The following is a 12,553-nucleotide window of genomic DNA, read 5'->3' as shown; positions in this document are numbered from 1 at the left end:
TGAGTGTGGCAAAGGCTACAGCGAGAAGTGCAAGCTCACCAGACACCAGAGGACACACTCAGGCGAGAAGCCATATGTGTGCAGCAAGTGTGGCAAAGGCTACAACCAAAAGTCCCACCTCATCATCCACCAGAGGACACACTCAGGCGAGAAGCCATATGTGTGCAGTGAGTGTGGCAAAGGCTTCAGCGAGAAGTGCAAGCTCACTAGACACCAGAGGACACACTCGGTTGAGAAGCTGTACCTGTGCAGTGATTGTGGCAAAGGCTTCAGCCAGAAGTCCTACATCATCATCCACCAGAGGACACACTCAGGCGAGAAGCCCTACGTGTGCAGTGAGTGTGGCAAAGGCTTCAGCCAAAAATCCCACCTCACCATCCACCAGAGGACACACTCGGGCGAGAAGCCCTACGTGTGAAGCGAGTGTGGCAAAGGCTTCAGCGAGAAGACCACACTCACCATCCACCAGAGGACACACTCAGGCGAGAAGCCCTACGTGTGCAGCGAGTGTGGCAAAGGCTTCAGAATGAAGTTTACCCTCACCCTCCACCAGAGGATACACTCAGTAGAGAAGCCGTACGTGTGCAGTGAGTGTGGCAAAGGCTTCAGGTGGAAGTTCGGCCTCATCATCCACCAGAGGACACACTCAGATGAGAAGCCATATGTGTGCCACGAGTGTGGGCGAGGCTGTTTACACAAGTCCCAACTCATCATCCACCAGAGGACATACTCGGTGAGAAGCCATACATGTGCAGTGAGTGCGGCAAAGGCTTCAGCGAGAAGTCCACACTCACCTGACACCAGAGGACACACTCGGGCATGAAGCTGTACGTGTGCAATGAGTGTGGCAAAGGTTTGAGCCACAAGTCCTACCTCATCATCCACCAGAGGACACACTCGGGCGAGAAGCTGTACGTGTGCAGTGAGTGTGACAAAGGCTTCAGCCAGGAGTCCATCTCTGTTGGACACTAGTGGACACACTCGAAGGAACAGCCGTACGTGTGCCAGGAGTGCAGCCGAGGCTTCAGCCACCAGGCAGGGCTCATCAGCACCGGAGGAAGCACTCGCAGGAGAAGCAGTACACGTGCCGGCAGTGCCGACTGGGCTTCAGCAGCAAGTCAGCCTCACTCACACACAAGCGGGTGCACTTGGAATAGAGGCCGTGAGTGTGCAGAGAGTGTGGCCGAGGCTTTAGCCACAGGTCACACCTGGCCTTGCATCAGGTGCCACAGCAGGGGGAGGAGCCTCGTGCGTGCAGGAGCTGTGGGCAGGGCTGGGGCCAGAAGGCTCCCTCAGCTGACCTAGGAGGATGCAGCGCGCCCGCCGCAAGCCGCCACTCCAGCTCCACTCAGAGGCCTGTCTGAGGCAGTCTTCGGGTGCCTTGTGTTCTCTTTGAAAGTGAGGGTGGAGGAGAGGACCAGTAGTCAAACTCTTTACGATTCCACGAAATGTAATAAAAAGCACCTTCCATCAGTGGTCTCAGAATGTCTGTGTTTTGTGGCCTTTATTTTCATTTTGCTTCATTACAGATCTGGAACCTTGACATGTTTATAAGAAATAAGAAATGATAACACATATTTTGAAATCTTAGGTGCACTATTGCCGGAGCCAGCCGGCAAAAGTACAGGTTCTGAAGAGAGGCGTGAGGATGAACAAGCATGGGAGGGTCGCCAGCAAACTCCTGGGCCGATATCTCTGCTGGCCGACAACCAGGTTTCTTTCTCTCCTGGTATTTATACAATTTCCAGCTTTGGGTTGTACAGGAATGCAATCATGAAAATCCAAAGCACATATATCACTTTGCGAGTCACACGGGAGCCTGGTACTACATAAACCTAATCTTAACTAGCAGACAGAACAGTTAGCATCAGTCATTCTGAGGGGTCTTATTTACTTAGACTCCATGACTCCAGACCTTGGTGACTCTGGGAAGCACAGTCAGAAGTGCCCTTTTGAGTAAGGGTGAGAGAAGATAAGGTAAAAACCTTAATGGCTCCCCACATTTCCCCCTTTCTTTTTATTTTTATAGAAGGCTGTGCCAGTCTCAGGTTGTTTCCTTCAGGTAGCAAGGATTACTCGTCATCGGATAATACAGAGCTATAAGCTGTATATCCTGTCTTAGGTTTTCTTGTCCCAAGGAAATCTTACCCGTCATTGGCTACCAGCTTTTTAAATGGGGGCATTTTTCAAACGTAGATTGTGCACTTCTGCTTTTAATTTCCAGAGCTGTGTACAAAATACTCGAACAAGGACTGGAAGAATACATAATACCACTATAACAATCAAAACCAGCCCTAGTGTACCAGATAGAGAGGTAGTTAATGATGGCAAAGAAGGAAAAACTGTTTTAAAGAATTATGTCATTGGCTGTCTGGGCTGCATTAAACTGAAGGGGATCAGCATGTTGCATGCTCCAAATATCCTGATGCAGGTTATTCAGATCTAGAGATAGGTCATGGCTATTCCATGTTCCCATTAAATGTCTCTGGACATTATCCCATGAATGCTCGGAAGCGTTATATTTCTTAGAAGTAACACAAATCCAAGAAAACCTGGCATGACACACAAACTGGGTTCTTAATTTTAGGCTTTGCATTTCTTCTCCAGTACAATTGACAGTTTCATACATTGCTTCTGATCGGCTTTCAAGTTTGTCATCAATGCTTTCCTGAAAGCCTAAAGCATTAGAAACATTTCTGATAAATCATTAACATAGGAGGCTGTTTGCACTTCCTGATAAGAGCAACAGCAGCGGTTGTTGCAGTTGCCACCAGTGTAATAAAGGCCACCAATCCTGCTATAATCAGTCCTACCATTCTCTTTGTCACTGTCAGAGCTTTCTGTAATTCAGTCAACACTTGCAGCCCATTGTCAGCATACCAGGGTTCAGATAACTTAACAGGTACCATAACAAAGGGAGATCGACGAACTATCAGAACTTGTTTCCCATATTCAACATGAGTCATACAATTAGACAATTCACAAAGGTACAGGTTACAAAAGCTTGTGATCCATTGAACTTTATCTCTACATTTCCACTTACTAAAGCACACGGTGCAGGCCGTAGTGTTCCAATGAGCTTTAGCATCTGATGGTATGTATAAGTTCTAAATTCTCCCAGAGAAGCAGTAATTTCCCACACATTAGTTGGAGGCCATCCTGTTGATGACCACCATAGTCTTGCAGTAAATCCCATTAGCATTTCCATGTGTGCCCTCTTTCTGGTATCATTACTTATGCTTGTTCCTGCAATAAAAGTATTTACACTCTGCCCCGAGGACCAATTCCTAATAAACGAGGTATTAGAAATTTCATGGAAAATAGGTATTTCAGCAAGACATTTCCTCCAATTAACACCATGATTTCTACATGTTAAATCAGCTTCACAGGGTAAACCAGTTATTGGTGGGCTAACATTTTTATCTTCTTTCACTGTGTAACCAGGGCCAACAAGATTACATCTTTAATAGCACAGGTACGATCAGTCTTTGTACTTGTCTGCAATACCATGGGCGTCAACTGCAGGCATCCCATCTTCTTGACATTTTTAGAAAAACATAAGGGTGTGCCAATTCCTTGTCCAGAATAATTAAAAGTTTCTGCAATGGGTGTAAAATTCAAAGCAGGAAGTCCCAGCAATCGTGAGTTGTTACTGAAGTCAGTGATCTCCTGTTGTTCCCAAACAGCTGGATGAAGTATTGTTCCCAAACAGCTGGATGAAGTATGGGAGGATCTGGAACATAAGTCCAGTATGTTTTAGTCATCATAGAAGCTGGGAGCATCATCAGCATTAATCAGAGAGTCTTCCATTTTTACTTGATCCATATGTCGCATGAGCCGCTCAGGTATCCACCGTGCATTATCTTCATCCTGCGAGAAAACACACAGATGCCCTCGTCCCCATGTTAGTACAGGGTCGGGACCTTTCAATATGCTGGATCGGTAGTCAAAGACGGGTACGATCGTCCCCGGGATCATATCAACCTAAGACAGGGGAGTAATCATGCTATTGCTTTCCCGATGACAGGTAAGAATGATCCTTGAGGTTTGACAACCTAGGACAGGCACGGTCCCGAGCCTTAATTTTAATAAAACAAAAAGGGGGAGATGTCGGGGCCCACTCGGCTAGACCGGGATGGGGCGGTGACTCAAGATGGCGCCTAGGCATGTTGCCAAGTCACAAGGCTCACGAGGCTGGCGGTACCCTGAGCCTGCACAGTGAGCCCTATCAGGCGCCCTACGGATGATCAGTGCGCAGCGCCTCGTGCTACCACCAGATCGCCTATGAGAGGGTTAGAAATGTGCATGCCCTAGCTGTGGGAAGCTTGGGGTTGGTGGAGTGATGAGGGAGGGGTTATGAGACTGATATATATTTGCTTGCTGTGCGCATTGAAGGGGAAGCATTAAATAGGAAGTAGCTTCATCAGCAAGTCGGCGTTCGTGTGTTTCTTCCCTAGGCTCTGCTGGTCAGAGCCTTAGGGTCGCGACACTCCCCCTTCAATAGCAGAACATATTTTGGTGACTTGCTTTTTTCACCTCAAGTACTTGCTTGGTTTTCCAGTTAGTTTTCCTCAAGGGCAAAAATTCTTTGCACCCAGAGTTCATCATCATTTCCGCAGATAATTATAACAGTTATGCCTGGCATAAATGAGTTTGTTAACATAAACTAAGGTCAGGCTTATTATCTTTATTATTATCCTTATCACCATGAGCACCACCACCAACATAACCACCATCACCACCACCATCACCATTAGCATCAGCACCACCAACACCATTATCACCACCACCACCACCATGAGCACCACCATCACCACCACCACCACCATAACCACCATCACGACCACCATCACCATCAGCACCACCAACACCATTATCACCACCACCACCACCATCACCACCACCATGGGCACCACCATCACCATCAGCACCGCCACCATCACCACCACCACCACCACCATAACCACCATCACCACCACCATCACAGTCAGCACCACCACCATCATTACCACTACCATCACCATCATCACCACCACCATCACCATCATTATCACCAACATCACCATCACCACCATCACCAACATCATCACCATAACTACCACCATCACCGTCATCGCCACCACCATCATCACCTTCACCACCATCACCATCAGCACCACCAACATCATCACCACCACCATCATCACCACTATCACCATCACCACCACCACCACCATCTGCCGGGGTCCAGCCCTAGCAGAAGTCAGGGTTCGTGTGCCAGTGAGAAAAGAAGCGAAGGCGAAATGAGAAAAGAATCGCCACACGAGATCAATCTTCTCTGTTTATTCAGAACTTACAACAATCTTTTATCTTTTTTTTCATGCAGGACAGAAAAAACCATATTCACGTAAGCAGGAAAGTTCAAAAGAGAAAAAAACCTCAGGGCAGGGTGCCAAACATTTAATGAATCATAGAAAGTCAGCTTTGTCTTCTATCACAAGGCCAGCTTGAACTTAACCTTATATGTTGGCTCAAACTCAGGTCAGTTGGAACTTCATCTTTTGGCCCAGACTTTGTCCTTAGGAAAAAATTCTTTGCTGACTGAGTCTCTCACAAGGCATCGCACACCTGTTTTAGTTATAATGTTTATACATAAAAATTCCAATTACACCTATTGATCCAAATAATCTTAAAATCATGTTTTGAAGAAGGAGATGCTATTCATACTTCATGGGGGGCTTAGGCTCTTGTGGGCCCCCTGACCGAACTGTAGCTCAAGGTCAGTGCCAGAGTCAGCTGGTAAAAGTATGGGTTCTGAAGAGAGGAGTGAGGATGAAATAATATAACTCTAGGAATTAAATTCAAATCTCAGACAAAACAAAGCCATCATTAGTTCTGAGAGAGTCTTAATTACTTTGAAACCTCCATGACCCCAAACCTTGTTGACTCTGGATGGAAGGACAGTCAGAAGTATACTTTTAGTAAAGATAAGGGGAAGACCTTAAAGGCTCCCCACAACCATCAGCACCACCACCATCACCACCACTATCAGCAGCACCACCACCATCACCACCATCATCACCACCATCACCACCACCATCATCATCATCATCATTACCATCACCACCAACATCATCATTATAACTACCACCATCACTATCATTGCCACCACCATCATCACCATCACCATCATTACCACCACCATCATCATCACCATCAACATCGTCATCAGAATTATTCTTTATTTTTTGCAGTACTGGGATCGAGCCCAGGAACATTCTACCTCTGAGCTACACCCCAGTCCTCATTTTTATTTTGAAACAGGGCCTCACTAGGTAGCTGAGGCTGGCCTTGAACCTGCCATTCTCCTGTCTGAGCCTCCCAAGTACTGGGATCACAGGCATGTGCAACCTGAGACAGGAGGATCGTGGCTCCAGGCCGGCCTCAGCTGCTTAGCGAGGCCCTTTGCAACTCAGTGAAACCCTGTTTCAAAATAAAGAATAAAAAATAGGGTTGCGAGTGTAGCTTGGAGGTAAAATACCCCTGGGTTCCATCCCCAGTACTGAAAAAAAGACAAAGAAAAGAAAAAGAAAGAAAAGCTTTTAGACACTGATTAAATGCGCCATGCCATGTTTACCAAAGTTGGGGGAGGCACACACAAAGAGACACAGTGCTAAGGAAAGCTTACAGTCAAATAAGTACAGACATCCAGAAAGAAATGCAAACTAAAAACAAGTTAGAGAAGAAATGATGTGAGCGGCAAGGAGAACCAGCCGCACTCTGGTATTTGCAAAGTATTAGGCTGTTTTTATCTTTTGATTCTGTCTTGGTAGCACTGTCTGCTGCTTGGAAATGTGTTTTGAAGGTTTTGTTTTGTTATATTTTTTCGAAGCCGTCAGTGTTTCTAGAATTAGATACTCAGTTTGCGTTGGCTCCTCAGTTTAATTTGTCTTTATCTTGCTGGCAAAGGATCATAAAATGTTTTACAAAGTGTGAGATTAAAGTAATGAGAGGATGCTCACAGGATGATACGACCACTCTTCAGAATGCCAAGCCTTTTCCAGGTCTGAGAACCCAGGGACATTCTACCTCCTAGCCACACCCTCAGTTCTATTGGTCGGCTCATTTATTTATTTTTTCAACAGAGTATAAGTTGCTGAGGCTGGCCCTGAACTCTGACTCTCCTATCTTAGCCTCCCAAGTACTGGGATTGCAGGTTTCAGGCCTTGAACCTGCCATTCTCCTGTGGTTTCAGGGTCCTGTGCTGCTGGGGCTCCATGAACGGGTGCCCCATGGAGCACACTGCAGAGAAGCAGAGCCCAGGAGCGGGAAGGCTGGGATGGTGCTTTCTTCATCGCATCAGCGTCGTCCATGGCGTGTTTGAACTTTGTTTTTCTGAAAAGTGTCATCTGCTTCGCATAAAGGTTTACTAACACTTATACTAACATGAGCAGCAGTGTGCCTTTCATTTCTTCGTTTGCTTTTCCGATACTAGACTTGCTGAAGAGTCTTTTATGAAAGTGGTGTGTTGTGCCTTGGCCCCTGGAGGACAACCGTATTCTACTTTCTGAATCCAGAATCTCTTCTCTCCTGCATTGCATTTTACTTTTCTTTGGCAATCATGTCAGGGAGAACGAGACTGTCCTCTAGTGGAGGTTAATGTATTGCATTATACTTCCTTTCGGGATCATCTCAGCGAGAACGAGACAGCCCTCTAGTGGAGGTCAATGTATTTCATTTTACTTTTCTTTGGGGATCATCTCAGCGAGAACAACACTGTCCTCTAGTGGCGGTCACTGTTTAGCATTTTACTTTTCTTTGGGGATCATCTCAGCGAGAACGAGACTGACCTCTAGTGGAGGTTAATGTATTGCATTATACTTTTCTTTGGGGATCATCTAAGCAAAAACGAGACAGCTCTATAGTAGATGTTACTGTATTGCATTATACTTTTCTTTGGGGATAATCTCAGTGAAAACGAGACTGCCCTCTAGTGTAGGTCACTGTTTTTCATTATACTTTTCATGGGGATCGTCTCAGCGAAAACGAGACTGCCCTCTAGTGGAGGTTATTGTATTGAATTATACTTTTCTTTGGGGATCATCTAGCTAGAACGAGACTGCCCTCTAGTGGGGATTACTGTTTTTCATTTTACTACTTCTTTGGGGATCATTTCAGCCAGAGCGATACTGCCCTCTAGTGGAGGCTAACGTATTGCATTATTTCTTTGGGGATCATCTCGGCGAGAAAAACACTGCCCTCTAATGGAGGTTAACATATTGCATTCTACTCTTCTTTGGGGAAAACAGTCCTGAATCAAGGCCCATAAACTGAGAGCATCCACAGGCCCCTGCTCAGACCCATGGATATCAAAATACTCCTGTATGTCTTTTCCAACCTTTCCCCACGTTTTTACGCTAACTGTCCCTTCTTCAGGACACCAGAGGCAAACATTGTTGACAAAGCATATCTTTTAACATATGTACAAAAAGCAAGCGACTAGCCTTTTGACCCATTGTATATCACAACTCCCCAGTTACTCACCGCCACCACAAATCTTGGAGAGTGCTATTTTTCTCTTCAGCGGTTGCCGAAACCAGCTGTGTTCTCTCGGCATCTCCATGGAGACCACCCACGCAGCTCATAGGCGGATTCTCAACGCGAGAAATAAGCCCCGAGAGAGGGTGTGGTCTCTGGCCAAAAGTACTGCCCCCACTTTTAGATATTCTTTCATAACTATTATTCTTTGGTAATGATTCTTTTAACTTTCCACACGAATTGCTCCGGTGATGTAATATCAGGACTATGAGAGAAACTGAGTCCGTGGATAATAAATTTTCTAGTAATTTGTCTAAGCCTCTAAACACCCTCGGCTTTGCTCAAAGACGTAATTCTAGTCAGAATTCAGATCCTGTGGAAGCATTCCTGCTACAGCAATTACAAATGCAGAATTCCTCCCCATCTGTGACCTTCATTCTAACCATTACAATAGCACAGAGAGCTAGGAGGAATCTTGACCTTTGCACCTAGTGATAGCGCTGCCTGGAGACAGGGCGACACCACCTGGTTAAAATAGCAATGTCAGAACAAAGGACAGATAAAATAGATTTGTAAATGTGAAAGAAAGAAAATATGGTGAGAATAAGAAGGCATTTTTGTAGGAGCTTATCCTAAGACTGTCCCAAATGGGAAAGAAAGGAATTAGAAAGATTAAAAGCAGGTTGCAGAAAGATTGTGGTGCGGAAATGGATTATTAAAAGAGGAATAGGCTTCCAATAAGCCTATCGTTTGAGGAAAAGTGCTCGGCTGCTAGAGAAGTACATGTGACAACTAAATCTAAAAACTTCATGTTATTTCTTGGTGTTTACCTGCTAAACTGTGTTATGAGCTTGCTTAAGCTTTCAGACAGCAGATGGTATTGCAGACAGAATCCAGCAGACATTCATCGAAATCCTCTAAATCATCATAAAGGTACATGGATTTCCCTACGCCAACTACACGTATGAAAGCTGGAATCTTGGACTTCGTCCCCCATTCAGCTCAAAGGAGGTTGCTATATAGAGAAGGACTTTGGACTAAGCCCTAGGAATAAAAGTTCCAAAAGGGTTAAAGAGAACTCTTAAAAACTGGATTCTTCAAGGGATTTTGGGTGTGACTTTTGTTCCTCTGGAGTTTGCCCACTAAAAGCCTCTGCAGCTGCAAGGCCAAGGCAAGGCCAGAGGGGCTGACTTAAAGCACAAGACCATCTGGGCTCATGGGACTGATTTCAATCACAAAGACCTGTGATGTCACAGGCCTCACTTTTGTCTTGTTCAGGGTTGGTGATTTGCATGTATATCTCACTATTATATTGGGTGTTTGCACTTTTCTTCTAGAGAATCATGGGGAAATGGGGAAAATATAAAAAATCTTGTGTCTAGAATAAAGTGTTTGATTGCACAAGAAGCATTGATCCATGTCAGATTCTTTCCAGAAGCGCCATAAATAGGAACTTAAAGAAATTTATTTCCTACAAGAAAAATAATCGCTGCAGATAAGCGGCTGCAGTACGGCACCCTATCCTCCCCCATGTTTTCTGAGATCGATTCAATCGCGAGTGGAATCGCGCCCCATTTGGACTGAGCAAGTCTGCGACAAGCAGTGTCCTTCACGGGATCCTCAGTTTCAGAATCTCCCCATATGGGCCACCACCTGCCGGAGCCATCCGGCAAAAGTACAGGTTCTGAAGAGAGGCGTGAGGATGAACAAGCATGGGAGGGTCGCCAGCAAACTCCTGGGCCGATATCTCTGCTGGCCGACAACCAGGTTTCTTTCTCTCCTGGTATTTATACAATTTCCAGCTTTGGGTTGCACAGAAATGCAATAATGAAAATCCAAAGCACATATATCACTTTGCGAGTCACACGGGAGCCTGGTACTACATAAACCTAATCTTAACTAGCAGACAGAACAGTTAGCATCAGTCATTCTGAGGGGTCTTATTTACTTAGACTCCATGACTCCAGACATTGGTGACTCTGGGAAGCACAGTCAGAAGTGCACTTTTGAGTTAGGGTGAGACAAGATAAGGTAAAAGCCTTAATGGCTCCCCACACACTATTATGCAAGATGAAGTCCTTGGAAGGCATAAGGATCGAGTCACTCATAGATCATAAAGTCTGCTTCTATGTGGAGAGAGACTCTAGGAACTATATCGAGAGATTTCAAGTGAGGAGGAATCTCCAGGAAGAACGGCTTCCTCCTAACAAGTCCCACCTCAGCTGCCTCTTCTCTTGCGTTCTGTGATGTTCCCTTTCTTGCTTTACTCTTAGCTCTCAAATATCTGTGTCGTCCTGTCTCAGACTCCCAAATACTGCAATTACAGCATGATCCGCTTTTTAATAAAGCATGTATTGTAGTTATCCTATCTCTGTAATAACACTGTAGTTAGATGTGCATTTTTATATCAATGTTCTTAAAACATCTCTGCACGGAGACTTGACGGAGATAATAAGGTCCTGAATTTTGAGGCAACACAATAGTAGAATTAAATAGAGCATCTTAAGCCAGGCGTAGTGGTGCACGCTTGTAATCCCAGCATTTAGGAGGCTGAGACAGGAGGAACGCGGTTCGCAGCCAGCCTCAGCTACTTAGGCCCTCTGCAAATCAGTGAGACCCTGTTTCAAAATAAAGAATAAAAAATAGAACTGGGGGTGTATCTCAGAGGTAGAATGCCCCTGGCTTCCATCCCCAGTACTGCAAAAAATCTAGCGCATATTAGCAAGAGGCATGAATATACATTTCACTAGGATGCCGATGAAATTTAGTGTTGAGAGGGCGGACTGTGTACTCTCTGAGACAGACATCCTCAATTCCTTCCTTCCCTATTTGAGTACAATGAGATAAAGTCTTGTTTCCTTCCTTGTGGATCTGGGACAGCCTTGTCAACTTGCCTGATCAAGCGTAGAGCAGAGCCTAGCACGCACTTAGTGAGACTTGCAGCAACCTAGGAAGACCCTGTTTCAAACCAAAAAATAAAAGCGCCTTGGCATGCAGCTCTGAAGTAGAATGCCCCTGAGCTCAATCCCCAGTACCACAAAACAAACCACCACCACCGTCACAACAACAAAAAGTAGAACCAAAGGTGTGTTGGCGCATACCTACAATCCTACCCCTGAGGGAGGCTGAGCCAGGAGGATTGCGGGTGTGAGGCCAGCCTCAGCAACTGAGTGCAAACCTCAGCGACCTAGCAAGGCCCATTTCAAAATAAAAAAGCCTGGGGTGTGGCTGGGAGATAGACTGCCTCTGGCTTCAGTCCCAATCCCACCCTTGGCCCCTCCCCTCACATAGCAGAAGTGATATTAAGGGGCCCCTGAGCTCGGTTCAGGAGAGGCCTTAAACTCTCCTCTTCAAACCCTGTTGCTGAGCTTGAGAACTCCAGCCACAGAGTGGCCTCGTGGACGCCGGGCAGCGAGCGAGCCGCGTGGATGCTCTGTCCTGCCGGAGCTTCACAGGACGGGATCCCAGCCGACGACTGCAGCCTCATGGGAGCCCAATGAGGACCATTCAGCCGAGCCGAGTCAACCTGTAGAACTGGGAGTTAGGATGATACTTGAATTTCTGCTTTGAGTTCTGAATTGTAGGGCCGTCTGTAACACAACATAGAGAATTGACTTTTGTAAGCGGGAGTCAGTCTTAAAATCATAATAAAAAAAAAAGATCAAATTTGTCTGTACACAAATGTATTCTGAACTGGGCGTGGTGACACATACCTGTAATCTCAGTACCTGGGAGGCTCAGACCAGAGGATCACAGGTTCATCAACCTCGTAAGGCCCTCAGCAACTTAGACCTCATTTCAAAAAAAAAAAAAAGGTGGTTCCCGGTAGTAATCTCAGCATTCAGGAGGCTGAGACAGGAGGATCTTAGTTCATGGTCAGCCTCAGCTACTTGGTGAGGCCCTCTGCAAGTCAGTGAGACCCTGTTTCAAAACAAAAATAGGACTGGTGAGTAGCTTGGAGGTCGAATGTCCCTGGGTTCCATCCCCAGTACTATCGAAAAAGAAAAAAAAGTTAATTCTATGATGTGCTTCAATG

The 12,553-nt window shown here is 45.7% G+C and overlaps 1 pseudogene across 1 annotated transcript in view; it reads right to left on the bottom strand.

Annotated features, from left to right (window-relative positions):
• LOC308277274 (histone-lysine N-methyltransferase SETMAR-like) overlaps window positions 1-12,553 on the bottom strand; it is a 111,165-nt pseudogene that overhangs the window by 70,609 nt on the left and 28,003 nt on the right. The window lies entirely within an intron of this gene.

Source organism: Muscardinus avellanarius (assembly GCF_963383645.1).
Source record: "Muscardinus avellanarius genome assembly, chromosome: 19".
In the NCBI taxonomy this organism is placed as follows: domain Eukaryota; kingdom Metazoa; phylum Chordata; class Mammalia; order Rodentia; family Gliridae; genus Muscardinus; species Muscardinus avellanarius.
Note: the sequence above shows the minus strand (reverse complement) of the source record. Positions and strands in the feature narration are given on the sequence as shown.